General features: G+C 41.2%; 1 long non-coding RNA gene across 2 annotated transcripts; it reads left to right on the forward strand.

Moving 5' to 3' along the window:
- The first annotated feature begins 2,709 nt into the window (after positions 1 to 2,709).
- Positions 2,710 to 12,204, forward strand: LOC106507349 (uncharacterized). 2 transcript variants are annotated; one of them, XR_001303266.3, is made up of 7 exons: positions 2,710 to 2,767; positions 3,256 to 3,348; positions 4,566 to 4,755; positions 7,565 to 7,629; positions 7,731 to 7,939; positions 10,626 to 10,759; positions 10,845 to 12,204. It is a non-coding gene; the product is annotated as an uncharacterized LOC106507349 (long non-coding RNA). The 2 variants fall into 2 exon arrangements; XR_014811469.1 differs by lacking the exon at positions 3,256 to 3,348 and adding an exon at positions 8,295 to 8,384 and having other exon boundaries at positions 2,718 to 2,767.
- Positions 12,205 to 14,220: the final 2,016 nt, after the last annotated feature.

Here is a 14,220-nt window from a genome sequence, read left to right on the forward strand (position 1 = left end):
TGAGGGAATCCCAGGAATAACTGGGAGAGGCTTAGGGCAGCCGAGGCAAGGGCCTCGTTGTATAAGTAGGTGCCGTGAGCCAGTAAATGTGGCTTATTACTCAGTGTTACCTTATTTGTACCTGCATGTTGGAGATGATTTTCCTGACCCAATTTTTGGAGCCTCTCCGTTTATGAAGAGACTGTTGTTGAGACAGTTCTTTCCAGGACAAGGCTAATCAGAGACGGAGCAGGTTTGGTGGAGAGAGAGAGGAAAGGCTGGGAACCCAGTTCAGTCCTGAAAGAGGGAGGTGAGTTATGTCAACATTGTTTTCCATCTTTTCCTCTCTTTCCCCTTGATAGAGAGTTTTGGTTGCTAGAAGGACTTCAAAGGGTTGTAAGCCCCTGGACTGAGAGAGAAATAAAAGCAGAAGAGAACCTTCTAAGGGGTTGGGTAACGTTAGTCTAGTGTAACATGGCTCCCGCGTGCAATACCGTATTTACATGGAGAGGGAGTCTCTGAGTGACCACACACACTCTGCCAATTATCCAGCCATCGCCTCTCTCTTCTGTTGGGTCAGGAAGGCGAGGGGAGCTGGCTGATGACTGTATGAGCGAAGCAAGGAATAAAGTTAATACCTGTCTCTCATAACGCTTAACACTGCACTGAAGCCTGCTCCTCCCAAGCCAGAGATCACCAAGGGAAGAAAGATTTCACCGCCTTAAGCCAGTCCTGCAATCTCTACCTTCGTCTCTTTTGTTACCTGACATTGGATGGATCCAAAGCCTACTCGTGTCAATACAATGATCAGAAGTTTGAAAAAAGATCAGCAGCTAGTCCTCTCTGGTTTACTGTCACTTCTGCAAGTTTGAAAATGCCTGGAATTGTCTTCTGCTGGTATGTTACTTGCTTTGGGGACATTCCTCGTAAGGAGATAAGAGCCAACATATAGGTGCTATCATCCCATCCCCCACCTCTCTCTGTCACCTCCAGAAATAACTGGTTTTAGGGATATTTCACTACCGAGCTTTTAGGATGATGTGTCCACTGTAAAACTGGTGTATTCATTTTTCTTGGAAATCTGATTTGAAATAAAATAATAGATCTCATTGACAGGAAAGATTTCAGAGGAAATATGTTATTTTTGAGTACCCATTCTGGAAGTTCCCTGGTGGCTCTGTGGTTAAGGATCTGGTGTTGTCACTGCTGTGGCTTGGATTGCTGCTGTGGCACAGGTTCAATCCCAGACCAGGGAAATTTCACGTGACCTGGGCATGGCCAAAAAAAAAAAAAAAAAGTTCCCATTCAAAATGAAATGATGTTATTCATTTGAAATGTGTCAAAAACTGTGAAGGATCTAAGGTTTTAGCTTACTTAGAAGCTAACAAGTTAGCCTGCCACACTTTTATGGATGCTGGCAGGAGACATCATTACTCTTGGGTCAGAGACACGGACCTTTGTGGTATACAGTATTAGCAGCAGGCCAAGGATTGACACTTTCTTGTACCAGTTCCACAGTCCCAATTACACCGTGCAATTCAAAGAGCCAGGGCACCTCTGTAAGAGGTGGGTTGCATTATAGGAAAGGAACCCTGAGCTCAGGGAACCAGAATCTTTTATAGTAAGCATCGTGTCTCTATGTAGTACATACATAATAATGGACTATCACTTAGCCATAAAAAGGAATGAAATAATGCCATTTTGAACAACATGGGTGGACCTAGTGATTATTCCACTAAGTGTACAAGTATCATACCATTTCAGTTATATGTGGGATGTTAAAAAATGATACAAATGAACTTATTTGCAGAAGAGAAACAGACTCATAGACTTTGAACAACTTATGGTTCCCAAAAGGGACAGGTGAGTGGGTGGGAGGAATGGATTGGGGTTTAGGATTGGCCAGAGGTATATGGAATGATTGGCCAATGGGGATCTGCTGTGCAGCACAGAGAACTCTACCCAATATTATGTGATGGTCTATGTGGGGAAAGAATCCGAAAGAAAATGGATGTGTGCACACGGATGACTGAATCACTTTGTGGTCAGTGGAATTTACCACAACCTTGTAAATCAACTATACTTCAATAAACCATTTAAAAAGGATAAAAAGGCTATTTACTAAGCAGACATCTTTGAAAATATAGCCCAGAAAAATAGACAGTCAATGACTCTGCTTCTGCTTACAAAATGTTCAGACCATGAGCTATCCATTAAGAATTGTCTCTCAACCATCCACTTTAAAAAAAAAGTCAATATCCATGCCGTGTCAAATTATATAAATTAAACATAATAGAGCCCCAAAAGTAACATTATAATATGAATTTATAATACATAATCTAAATTTATATGAAACTAGGATTTGCTTTCTAGTCAATATTTTTATAAATATTACTGTATCATCATGGTAATAATATAAAGGGGATGTCTAAAGGGACAAATTTCTATTTGAATTGAGGTTAATACAGTCATCAATCAAATAGAAAGCCAGTGGGGGAAGGCCTTTGCAAAATACACTCCATTAGAAGAAGATTTGGAAGAGAAGTCATGCTGTCTTTTTTAAGTTGTGGTTTGATTGGAGAGACACCAGTAAATAAGTAATCAAAAGGAGAGTTATTTGTTCTTCTTGCTGGTGGGGGGGGCAGTTCTTGAGCTGGACATTGGACAACAGGAAGGACTTCCCTGCATGCGGGGGGATGTCAAAGTCCATAGAGTGGTAAAGGCGGTCCCAGAAATGCAGGATGCGAAGAAAAGGCATTGGTCTGATTAGATCTTCCCAGTGACAGAGGTAAATACTAGTTGACTCGCTGTTCTTTGTGTGTATTTGTTGTTTGTTTGTTTGTTTGTTTGTTTTAACCACAAGTAACGCTTGACTGACGTAAAGCAAGTTCTTGTTTTCCCTTTCATTTTTCTTCATTATTGTGCTTTCCCCATCTCAAGCCAGATAGCAAATCCGGTAAACCCCAGATTCACACGATTCATCCAAACACCAAAATCTGCAGTGAATTATGCTTCCACCCTCCAATACTTGATGTCACTTTAAAGACTAGCTCCTGGAAAGGAAATGTACTATCTTCCATTTGCTTATGGAGATAAATATGCCCCAGTTCCCTCTACCTGTAAAGTAGAGCAGATAAATAGAGGTTTTGCTTTAGAAAGTCGCTATGAGTTACCATGGTTAATATTTTTAGAACAGTGGCTGGCATATAGAAAGGACTTTATAAATGTTTACTATTATTATCTCAAAAATAGCACTGTTTTCCTTTATTTTTTCAGATCAGAGTGAAGTTCAGGCCTTGGAAAACATAGAAATACCAACATCAGATCAGCATGAATTTTATGAGCGCAGTGTCAGCCACGTGGTAAACAGTAAGCAATTATTTGTTGAATGAATGATGGTGTTACGTGAACACGTAAACCAAAGGTGCTCATACTCTTAACTCTTTATTCTCACTTTACCACAAATCCATTAAGGTTGAAACTTAAGTGAAAGGGGCTGGAGAGTAATCTTAGCCTGAGCCAATGCCCACGGTAATCGGCTGTGCTCCCAATTTGTCAACACAGTATCCTTACCCCTTTAGAAAGTCTGATAGAGTTTTGGTCAACACACGTCTGCCTCTTTCCCTCTCATGGTATTTAACTGTCAGGATGGCCTTCTGGATAGAACAAGGCAGATTTATGCCCTAAGCAAAGATGGGTAATTCAGGTGGAAAGTAAAATGCACCCAGTCACGTAACATCCTTTGAGACTGTATGGGATGAAAAATAAAACTATATGCAATTCAACTGCTCTAAGGTCTGACGGTGAAAACTCAGAGTCATGTCATTCCTTCCAGAGCTTGATCTACAGATTTTACCCTCCATCACCTTTGGGTAAAAGCTATTTGTAGTGTCATTCAGTCTGAAAGTTCTTGAGTAGAAAAGGCTGTCTCTGGGGTGTGTTTTAGTTTTAATTCCAGGTAATTACTCTAGACGTTGTATTTCACTGCCTGATTGAATGTAGCCTGAGGTAACCTGACAGATATTTTCTGACATGTCTTGGCAATTGCCTAATGCCCCACCAAAGTCTCAGCTATGAGGAAAGACCAAGTATAACTTGGTCTCTTTTGGAGCAGACTTGGTGCCAGGAATTGCAGTGGCACAGCTGCTTGGCATCAAGGACTGTGTAAATAAGAGGCTGGGTAGAGCTTCAGTCGATAGGAAAAATGTCAGAGAACGTTCCAAAGCTGTAACAGCACTGCTACCTCTATCAGAATATGAAGGGCTCATTTTTTCTCCTTTAAAAAAAAAATCAACTTGTTGGGAAAATTAGCTCCTGATATTGAATGGACTTGGAAGGAGAAGGGCTAACATGACTAGTTTAGATTTATTATAGTAGGTCCAGAAAGCCTCCTCCACAGAGTAAATGAGAGGAAAAAAAAAAATTTAAAGGACACTGTTGTGGACAGAATTATCTTCCTTACCGCCTCACCCCCCAATTCATGTGTTGAAGCCCAAACACCTAGTATCACAGAATGGGACCATATTAGGAGATAAGGTCTTCACAGAACTAAAATTAGGTCCTTCCTTTGGGCCCTAATCCAATAGGTCTGGTGTCCTTGTAAGAACAAGAAGCTGTGACGAAGATGGTGGATGAGAACACAGAGAGGGCTGTCCTTTACAAGCCAAGGAAAGAGACCTCGGAGGAAACCACCCCTGCCAGCACCTTGATCTTGGACATCTAGCCTCCAACACCTCGAGACAGTACACTTCTGTTACTTGAGCCACCCCATCTATGGTAATTAGTTACAGCAGCTTTAGCAAACTAATATGGTGACTAAAGACATTTAGAGGCATAAAAATAGCAAGGCAAATTTCTGTGGTTAAAACCTCATAAGGGTCAGGAGGAGGGTGGAACGTTTGGATAAAGGTGAATAGGACAACACGGTCACCCGCAAGTCGTCCGCTATGGAATTTTGCACAGTCATGGTCCACACACTTAATCTGACAGTTATTTGGAGGGAGATACATTTTATATACTTGGAAATATAACCAGGAGATGGGTAAGTGTTGAGTATTCAAAAGGATGAGGGCACTAAAGCTCCCAGAAGGAGAGACCCTTGACCCTGGGATGATCCTGGAAGGCGTCAAGGAGGAAGTCAAGTCCATTAATTCTTTGAAAGTTGAGTGAAGATTGAATATGAATAAAAGGCAGATAGGTCTCAGATAAAAGCAAAGAGGTAGCAAATGCAATGTATGTTTTAGGGACCATAAAAGGGATAGCTTGCCAAAGCGGAGCCTTTGCACCCTGAAGAGCACACCTCTTGGTGTTTGCGTGGTAGGTCCATTCTTTATGAGCCCCGGCTTTAAAAAACAATAAAGCCAGGGAGTCCCTGCCGTGGCTCAGGGGTAACAAATCTGACTAGAATCCATGAGGATGTGGGTTCAATCCCTGGCCTCTCTCAGTGGGCTAAGGATCCGGCGTTGCTGTGAGCTGTGGTGTTAAGTCAGCAGCTACAGCTCCTATTTGACCCCTAGCTTGGGAACTTCCACACGCTGCACTCATGGCCCTAAAAAAGACCAAAAACCAAAACCAGAACCAAAACAAACAAACAAACAAAACCAACAATAAAGACATTTAACTAGTGGCTGGAGGCACAAGGAAACTTTCCAGCTATTAAAATCAATCAGGGCTGTTACGAATTTTATTACAACAGGCAAACGTTTCATCCACTGGAAAATGTTTCTGTCCACACCTTCTGACCTAAATCATGAAACCTCACTTTTCTCTTCCACCCCATTGACCCTTGGAGCTATTTGTACAAGCACTGCCCTGCAGTTACCTTTGTTTCATCTAAGAGAAGATCTGCCAAAGAAGTGCCCAGAATAAACAAGGAATGCTTCCAGAGCTTTAAAATACTAGTTCTGTCTTAAAAATCCTTTTACTCTTTTCATCAAAAAGGAAAATGCAGAGGATGGCCGTTTGGCCCTGCCCTGAGGCCAATTTAATCCATTCTACACGTCTTTGAAGGCAATGGTTGCATTTTACAATTTAAGTTTTTGATTCAGATTGACTTTTACAATAGTATCCAAATGGTTACCTTTTACTGTACTGTTCTCGTCTTTAAATTAAACCAACAAATAGTATTGCACTTCTACCATAGCTTTAGGGAAGAAATAACCCTAAATTAATGGATGAGGATAATGCGTAATGCATATATTTTCTATTCAAGCCATCGGGGCACCCCCAAACCGTGGCAGTTGATAAATCTTTTACTCATATTGAGGTAAGAACTGGTAGAGAGGTTTGGATTGTGAAGATGTTGAAAAGATCAGGTCATCGATTTATTTTGCATGGTGTTACTTGGAGAAGCTCTGCTAATTATTAGCATCTTTACCAATGAGGCGTAGGAAGGAAGAGTGAGAATAAAACTCTAATGATTAACATTTTGCCCTTATTAGTCACGTGGACTAGAGCTTCATGAGAATGGCTGTTGAAGGAAGCTTTGTGGAAAAAGCATAGGAGTCAGGGAGGTAAGGACAGAAAGAAAGGCAAGGGACAGACCAGCTCATAGTCTAGAACGTGGCTTTACTGTTATGGGTAATGGGAGCCACTGGTGCCCTTAGAGCCAGGATCTAATAAGACATGAAGTACACTTGGTGGAAGTTATTTTAGCAGATATACTCAGAGTGTGTTTCAAAGGAAGAAGTAAGAAGGAGGCTAGACTAGTATCTGGGACATATATTTCGTGTGTTCATGACATATCTAACTTGATCTTAATTTTTTTGTTGTTATTTCTAGGCCATGTGGTTCATCTGCATTTTAGTTTTTTTTTTTTTTTTTCAAATAGTCACAAAAAATGTTCCAATATATTTATTGGAAAAAAATCCATATGTAAGTGGACTCACGCAGTTCCAACTCTTGCTGTTCAGCTGCATATTTCCTCAACCTCTCACAACCAGACAAGAATTGGGAAAAGGCCTCCTCTCTCTATGGATTCGGTTCTACCAGCAGGTGGTCTACGCGGTGAAAAGAGGAAGGAGACCAAATTAGGTGCTGAAGCCGGGGGTTACCTTCTCAGCTTTGTCATTTCTTAGGTCCAAGACCTTGGGAAAACGACACAGACATCTCTTAGCTACACTTCCTACCTCTCCAAAATGAGATTCTACTTGCAAGGCGTACAAGAAAATTTTTTTCTCTGGTAAAAATACTAAATGACAGATGTTATCAAAGTTATTGCTTTTATTGATATTCTTTTTTTTAGGGCCTCTACTGTGGCATATGGAAGTTCCCAGGCTAGGGGTCGAATGGGAGATATAGTTGCCGGCCTACACCGCAGCCACAGCAACACCAAATCCTTAACCCACTAGAGCAAGGCCAGGGATTGAACCTGCATCCTCATGGATACTAGTCGGGTTCTTTACTGCTGCGTCACAATGAGAATTCCTGCTTTTATTGTTATTCTTATTATGTCACTGCCCCGCCACAAACATGGGCACGTGACTTTTCTCACCTCTTTCCTGCCCTGGATTGGAAAGAGCTGGCGTCTCAGGCTTATCTTAGGTTTGACCTATTCTAATTTTGTGTTGATTTATTTTTATGGCAGATTGATAAAGGAGCAGTTTTATTTCGGTGAAAAAACGCTTTAAGTGACCACAGCTTTCTGATGAGGTAATTTTGTTGGGCGTGCAGAACCTCAGCTGGAAAAGCCGTGGTTGGTGGCGTCCTTGTACCGCCGTTCGCCCTACAGTTGGTTGTCATTTAATTCACAGAACTTCCTAATAATCAATAATGACAGACCGGAATCAAAACAGATTCCTGCCTCCCATGTGTTTGATGGATTTGGACTGAGATCAGGAAGCTGCTTCTTCCTTAGGAATCCCATGTGGGTTCGTGGGTTCTTTTTCTTAAAGCCAGAGTTCAACTTTCTGGTTTGGTCATCGAGCCATATGTCACCCATGGGCATCTGTTCTCCTTTGAGGTAAGTAGTCTACAGGCTGATGTTTTCGGCAGAAAAGCACATTCTGGGTTATAGGTCTGGGATCGGTAGGAAGTCTATCTGGGTTCTAGTTTGGGGAGCACCCCTCTCCTGTGTGACTCAATCTACCTTCACAGCTGAAGTGCGGGCTGTTTGGAGAGAAGTCATGGGTACATTTCTGGTTCCCTCTGGGACTTCGTGACCTTTGACAAACCACAGGAACTCTTTGTGCCTTGGAGACGCGTTTCCCCCCGTGACTTCTCTCTGACAGGTGCTGTCAGAATTAGAAAGCCCTGGAAGATCCTCCAAACCTAGACTTATAATTACGATTAATAATAGTAATTAACTTTCATCACAGGTGAGTCATCTATACCTTAGAAATTCAGTAACGATTTGTTTCAAAGGTACCCCTGAACATTTCCTTACTCAGCCTCACTCCTCGGAGAAGGTACGTTACCTCCTATTTTTTATCCTTTTTAAATTTTTTCCAGCTTTATCAAAGTGTAATTGGCCAACAAAAATTATGTATGGTTGAGGCAGATAACGTGATGTTTCGCTCTGTGTATATACATTGTGAGATGGTCACTATAATCAAGCTAGTTACTACAGTCATCAACTCACCGAGTTACCATTTCTGTGGGGGTGTGTGTGTGTGTGTGTGTGAACAGGTAAGCTCTCTTAGCAAAGTTCAAGTATTCAGAATTGTTTGAACTATAGTCACCGTGCTATACATTAGGTCTCTAGAACTTACCGATCCTGCATAACTAACAACTTTTTTAATGTACCTTTTGTCCACAATCTCCCCATTTCTCCCACTCTCTAGCCCCTGACCGTCTCTATCCTAGGGTACATTTTAAAGAAAACGTTCTCAGTTTTTAAAGAGAACAGAAGGAATTTTTCCTATCTTATATTCAATGCGTTTGAATGGCTGATATTGGCAAAATGATTTTGTTCTTCAAAAGGGGGCTGACTGTTTTCTCAAATAAGCTGCAATTCTTGTATCTGTGATCATGTTGCTCCTGATATTTTTGCTTTTAAATTCTTTCGGTATTCAACCGGGCAGTTTATCTCTGTGACATGCTTCCTTCTTCCCCTGTTCAAAAACAAAAGGATGGGAAGTTCCAACATTTGTACTTTTTCTTTGAAGGGATTGCCCTAAGCTGGTAAATGCTCTTGCATCAGCTACAACTTCGAATTGTTTCATTTCCTCCTGATAAAGTTTTAGGTCTGTCTCATGAATAAGATATGTAACCGTCAATAACCATCTTTTCAGCCAATAGGGTCAAAGTGAGTTGGTGAAACACACCAAGCTGTTCTCCAGGTCTTCCCCCCCCCCACCCCACCCCCGCAACATGTTGCCCAATTATTTCACATTCTTATAGTGTAAAATAAACACATCAAGTCTGTTGAGATACTGCTGTGGTTATTTACTTTTCAAATTTAATAAGAAGGAGGGGGATGACTTTTCCTCCCAGGACAGGAAAAGAAAATCAGACCTGACAGTGTTACATTATCAATTTTTACAAGTACAAAAATATCCCATAAAACAAGCAGTTCTTTGGACACTCAGATGACTGTCCAAGCTGGCCAGGGAGGTTATAAAACCCAAATCCTTTTCAGTTAATTTTCCATTTACTTGCAGGATTTCATTCACTCTGGCAAGTTTGATAGCCATGCATAACTATGTCAGCTTTCTTCCTCATTAAATTCCACCGCATTTCCCAGGCCCAAAGGTGCATATGCTTGTCTTCTTGATGCAGGTTTAAAAAAAAAAAAAATGGAGACTCTAAAAACAGGTTTAGCCGAGACACCTGCCATGGTAAATTTCCTTCATGAAACTGAGCCAAGTAAGTTTATCTTCACGTACGTCCATCTCTCTTATAGTCAAAGGCAACACCAACAGATCCTCGCCCCCAGCTGCATTATGGCCATGAAAACGCATGATTACAAGGTCGACCTATGCACACCAGCACCGCTACCCCTAGAAAGGAACATCCATCAGCAGTGCCGGAAGAAATGTAATGCTTCCAGGGGTCTTCCATTTTTTGCTAATCGCGATCTTGGACTTGGTTGAAGCGGATGTACTGCCCTCCTAGCCAGAGGCATAGTTCTGATGTGGGCAGAGCAGTCAAGGGCAACAACAGGTGAAGCATCAGAAGCGTAATATGATTGAGAATTGGAGAAAAATGTTTCTAGACCTGGTAGAGACGTTGCAAATGCTGTGGCAAAGAGAGAAAGAAATAAAACATGCAAGGAGACACATACATACATCTCTCCTCTGAGAGCTTAGGAAATAGAGATACTTCTTTTCTCAATCCTCAATAATACTCTGTAATTTTTTCTTAGCTTGAATTACAGTTTTTTGTCTTGTTTTGGTTTTGGCCACACCTATGGTATGTGGAAGTTCCTGGGCCAGGGATCGAACCCAAGCTACCCCAGGGACCCGAGCCACTGTCCTGACAACACTGGGTCCTTAACCTACTGCACCACAAGAGAACTCCTATTTTTATTTCACTTTAAAGAGGATATATGTCAGGGAGAAGAATGGTTACTGATTCCCAGATTTTAAACAAATGCAATACAGGGAGAATTTTGAAAAGGGAAATGCAATGACTGGATTTTCTGCTCTCATCTCTCTGGTTCCACGATGAGAAGACAAAACCCTGTCTTTGTCACTCTCTTTTTTTAGGAGTTTCAGCAGAAAGCAAGCTGCTCATGAAAATAAGTTCAGAGAAAAATAATTGTTTTGGAAAAAAGAAGATTGGTAAAAGAGATAAGTACAAAATACTTTCAGTAACGTTGACGCCTATGGAGCAAAGATATGTATGTACTAAAGTCAGACTTTCAATATGAAAGTTTAGATTTTTCAGGGCTCAGTTTAGATTTCAACACTGCTTCTTTTTACTAGAGATGCAATCCAGGTTAAAGGGGACTCTGGGAGATCCAAGGAAAAACATACCTGAGGCTAATGAGCTTCTGCACAGTGAAGTAAACCATCATCAGAACAAAAAGGCAGCCTACTGAAAGAGAGAAGATATGTTTGCAAATATTGTATTTGATAAAAGGTTAATATCCAGAAATATATAAAGAACTCATACAACTCAACAATGAGAAAAAATAACCAACCGGATTAAAATATGGGCAGGAGTTCCCATCGTGGCTCAGTGGTTAATGAATCCAACTAGGCACCATGAGGTTGTGGGTTTGATCCCTGGCCTTGCTCAGTGGGTTAAGGATCCGGCATTGCTGTGAGCTGTGGTGTAGGTCGAAGACACAGCTCGGATCCTGAGTTGCTGTGGCTCTGGCGTAGGCCAGAAGCTACAGCTCCAATTAGACCCCTAGCCTCGGAACCTCCATATGCCGCAGCAGCGGCTCAAGAAAAAGGCAAAAGGATGGGCAGAGAATCTGAATAAACATTTTCCCAAAGAAGACCTGCAGATGGCCAACACACATGAAAAGGTGTTCAACATCACTAATTATTAGGGATAGGCAAATCAAAACTACATGATATATCAACTCGCACTTGTTAGAATGACTCTTTTAAAAAGACAAGAAATAGCAAGTATTGGGTAAGATGTAGAGAAAAGGAACCCCTTAATACACTATTGGTGGGACTGTAAATTAGTACAGTCATTGTGGAAAACAGTATGAAGATACCTCAAAAAATTAAAAATAGAAATACCATATGACCCAGCTCTTCTACTTCTGGGCATTTAAATGAAGAACACAAAAATACTAATATGAAAAGATATGTGCCTGCCTATGTTCCTTGCAACATTATTAACACTGGCAAAGATTTGAAAACTATCTGAGCATTCATTACTGGATGAATGGATAAAGAAGGTGTGGTATATATGCAGTGGAATATTACTCAACCATAAAAAATGATGAAATCCTGCTATTTGCAGCAACGACATGAATAGATCTAAAAAGTATTAGATTAAGTGAAATAAAACAGATAAAGAAAAACAAATATCATACGATTTCACTTGTAGGTGGAATCTTAAAAAAGAAAGAAAGACACAAGCAATATTAAACAAAAACGAAGTCATAGATACGGAGGACAGAGAAATGGGGAAGGAGGTTAAGGGATGAATGAAATGGGTGAAGGGGATCAACTCTACTGTGTGGTTTATCTCTAGACTTGTAAAGATCATTTTGCAGTGTCTACAGATGTTAAATTATAATGCTGTACACCTGAAACATACATACAAAAGAAAGATGTATTGCATAGCCAAATAAACAAATAAATGCCTCAGTCCAAATCAGTCCAGATCCATTACTATTATTTCCAATTTATTGCTATTATTGAAATATTTGCTAGGCATTATTAGCAGCAGAGTGACTCAGGATGATGGTTCAAGGATTATACTTTCATGCTTTTAATTTCCAGATAATACATTTCTTGTATTAATAAAAATGTTCTCTGTTGTCAATACTATTAAGTTTTATAGCTTTTCCCCTTTTTTATCTTCCTCTCCAACTCCTTTCTCTTCCCATCATCACCTTGTTAGCAGGTCCCTAAATGATTTCAGATACAAGCCAAGATTTTCTTGCATGAACAAGTAGAAGGCTAGGTTCCCTCTGGGAAGATATTTATGATTTTTACTATAAAGTTTAGTTTTGATTGTGTGCCCGTGTTTTTGTTCTGGATTTCAGGATTGTGGTTGCTTTCCTTTCAAAATGAAGTTTTTCTCATTGCTAAAGCAGCCTAATAACCTTTTTAAAGAATTTCAGTAAACAAAGCTCTGTTCCTTGCTACAAGGAGTAAACAATTTTCCTTCTCCCTCTTAGTCATTTCATCTGTCAGTCATTGAAAATTACCATACGTTAGAGGCTGACACCAAAACAAAATATCCTAGTGTTCAGCTCTATGCCATATGGTCCACCTTTTCCTTCAGATTTTGGTTTGTTTTTATTTTTGTTTTCACTTTTGATCCTGGATAAAGCATTTGAGACATTCTTGATGGGAGGATACATTTTATTGTGGTTAAGACTTATTCTTTGTGGGGAAGGAAGAGCCAATAAAGATGCACCAGTGTTTCCGACAGGCAGCAATGATCACGCGTTCCAAGTCTCAAGCAACCCAGGCATCTTCACTCTGGAGCCATCCTGCCTGTTTATGGAGCGAGAACTGTCAGTGGGAAAAGGGCAGTTCCAGCGTTCAATTCTATGAGAACAGGGTCTCAGATGGAGGCTCCTTGGCCTGCTGAGGGAATTCTTCAGGGAGCCGGCTGGGCACATTCCTGGAGAGGGGTCGGCACTCAGCAAGGAGAGAGGCGCTGTCCTGTCAGGCCTCAGTGAGAAGTAATTCCAGAGAGAAGCAGCAGAAGAAAATCACAGTCCTTTTCTAGGCTTTGTCATGCATTTTGTGCATGGCTGACTTTCTATCAGGTCCTCTGAGACGGTGACCTGATAGGGCTTTCCATTATAGTGAAACCAGACAGCAGAGCGAAGACGGAAGGAGAGACAGACCTTTTATCTCTACTCAATGGGACCCCCAGAGGGAAAATGTGAGAAAGATGCACATAAAAGAAGCTGATTGAACAGCCTCACCAACTTAGACAACAGACTTGTGGTTGCCAAGGGGGAGGGGGAGGGAGTGGGATGGACTGGGAGTTTGGGGCTGGTAGATGCAAACTATATATTTAGAATGGATAAGCCATGATGTCCTACTGTATAACCCAGGAAACTATATCCAGCCTCTTAGGATAGACCGTGATGGAAGATAATATAAGAAAGGGAATGTATTTATATGTATAACTGGGTCATTTTGCTGTACAGCAGAAATTGGCACAGTGTAAATCAACTATAATTGTTTTTTTAAAGAGGAGTTTCCATTGTGGCTTAGAGGGTTAAGAACCTAGCATAGCGTCTGTGAAGATGTGGGTTCTCATCCTAGCCTCGCTCAGTGGGTTAAGGATCCAGCATTGCTACAAGCTATGGTGTAGGTCACAGATACAGCTCAGATCTAGCATTGCTGTGACTGTGGCATAGGCCAGCAGCTGCAGCTCTGATTCAGCCCCTAGCCTGGGAACTTTCATATGCCACAGGTGCAGCCCTAAAAAACAAAGAAACAAACCCAAAAAAGAGGAAAACAATTTTTAAAAAAGAATAAGGTGGGAGTTCCCGTCGTGGCGCAGTGGTTAACAAATCCGACTAGGAACCATGAGGTTGCGGGTTCGGTCCCTGCCCTTGCTCAGTGGGTTAACGATCCGGCGTTGCCGTGAGCTGTAGTGTAGGTTGCAGACGCGGCTCGGATCCTGCGTTGCTGTGGCTCTGGT

Source organism: Sus scrofa, chromosome 7 (assembly GCF_054392235.1).
Source record: "Sus scrofa isolate SSC_HxYL_T2T_F1_AM1 chromosome 7, Sscrofa_HxYL_maternal_Yorkshire_Landrace_v2.0, whole genome shotgun sequence".
Taxonomy (NCBI): Eukaryota; Metazoa; Chordata; class Mammalia; order Artiodactyla; family Suidae; genus Sus; species Sus scrofa.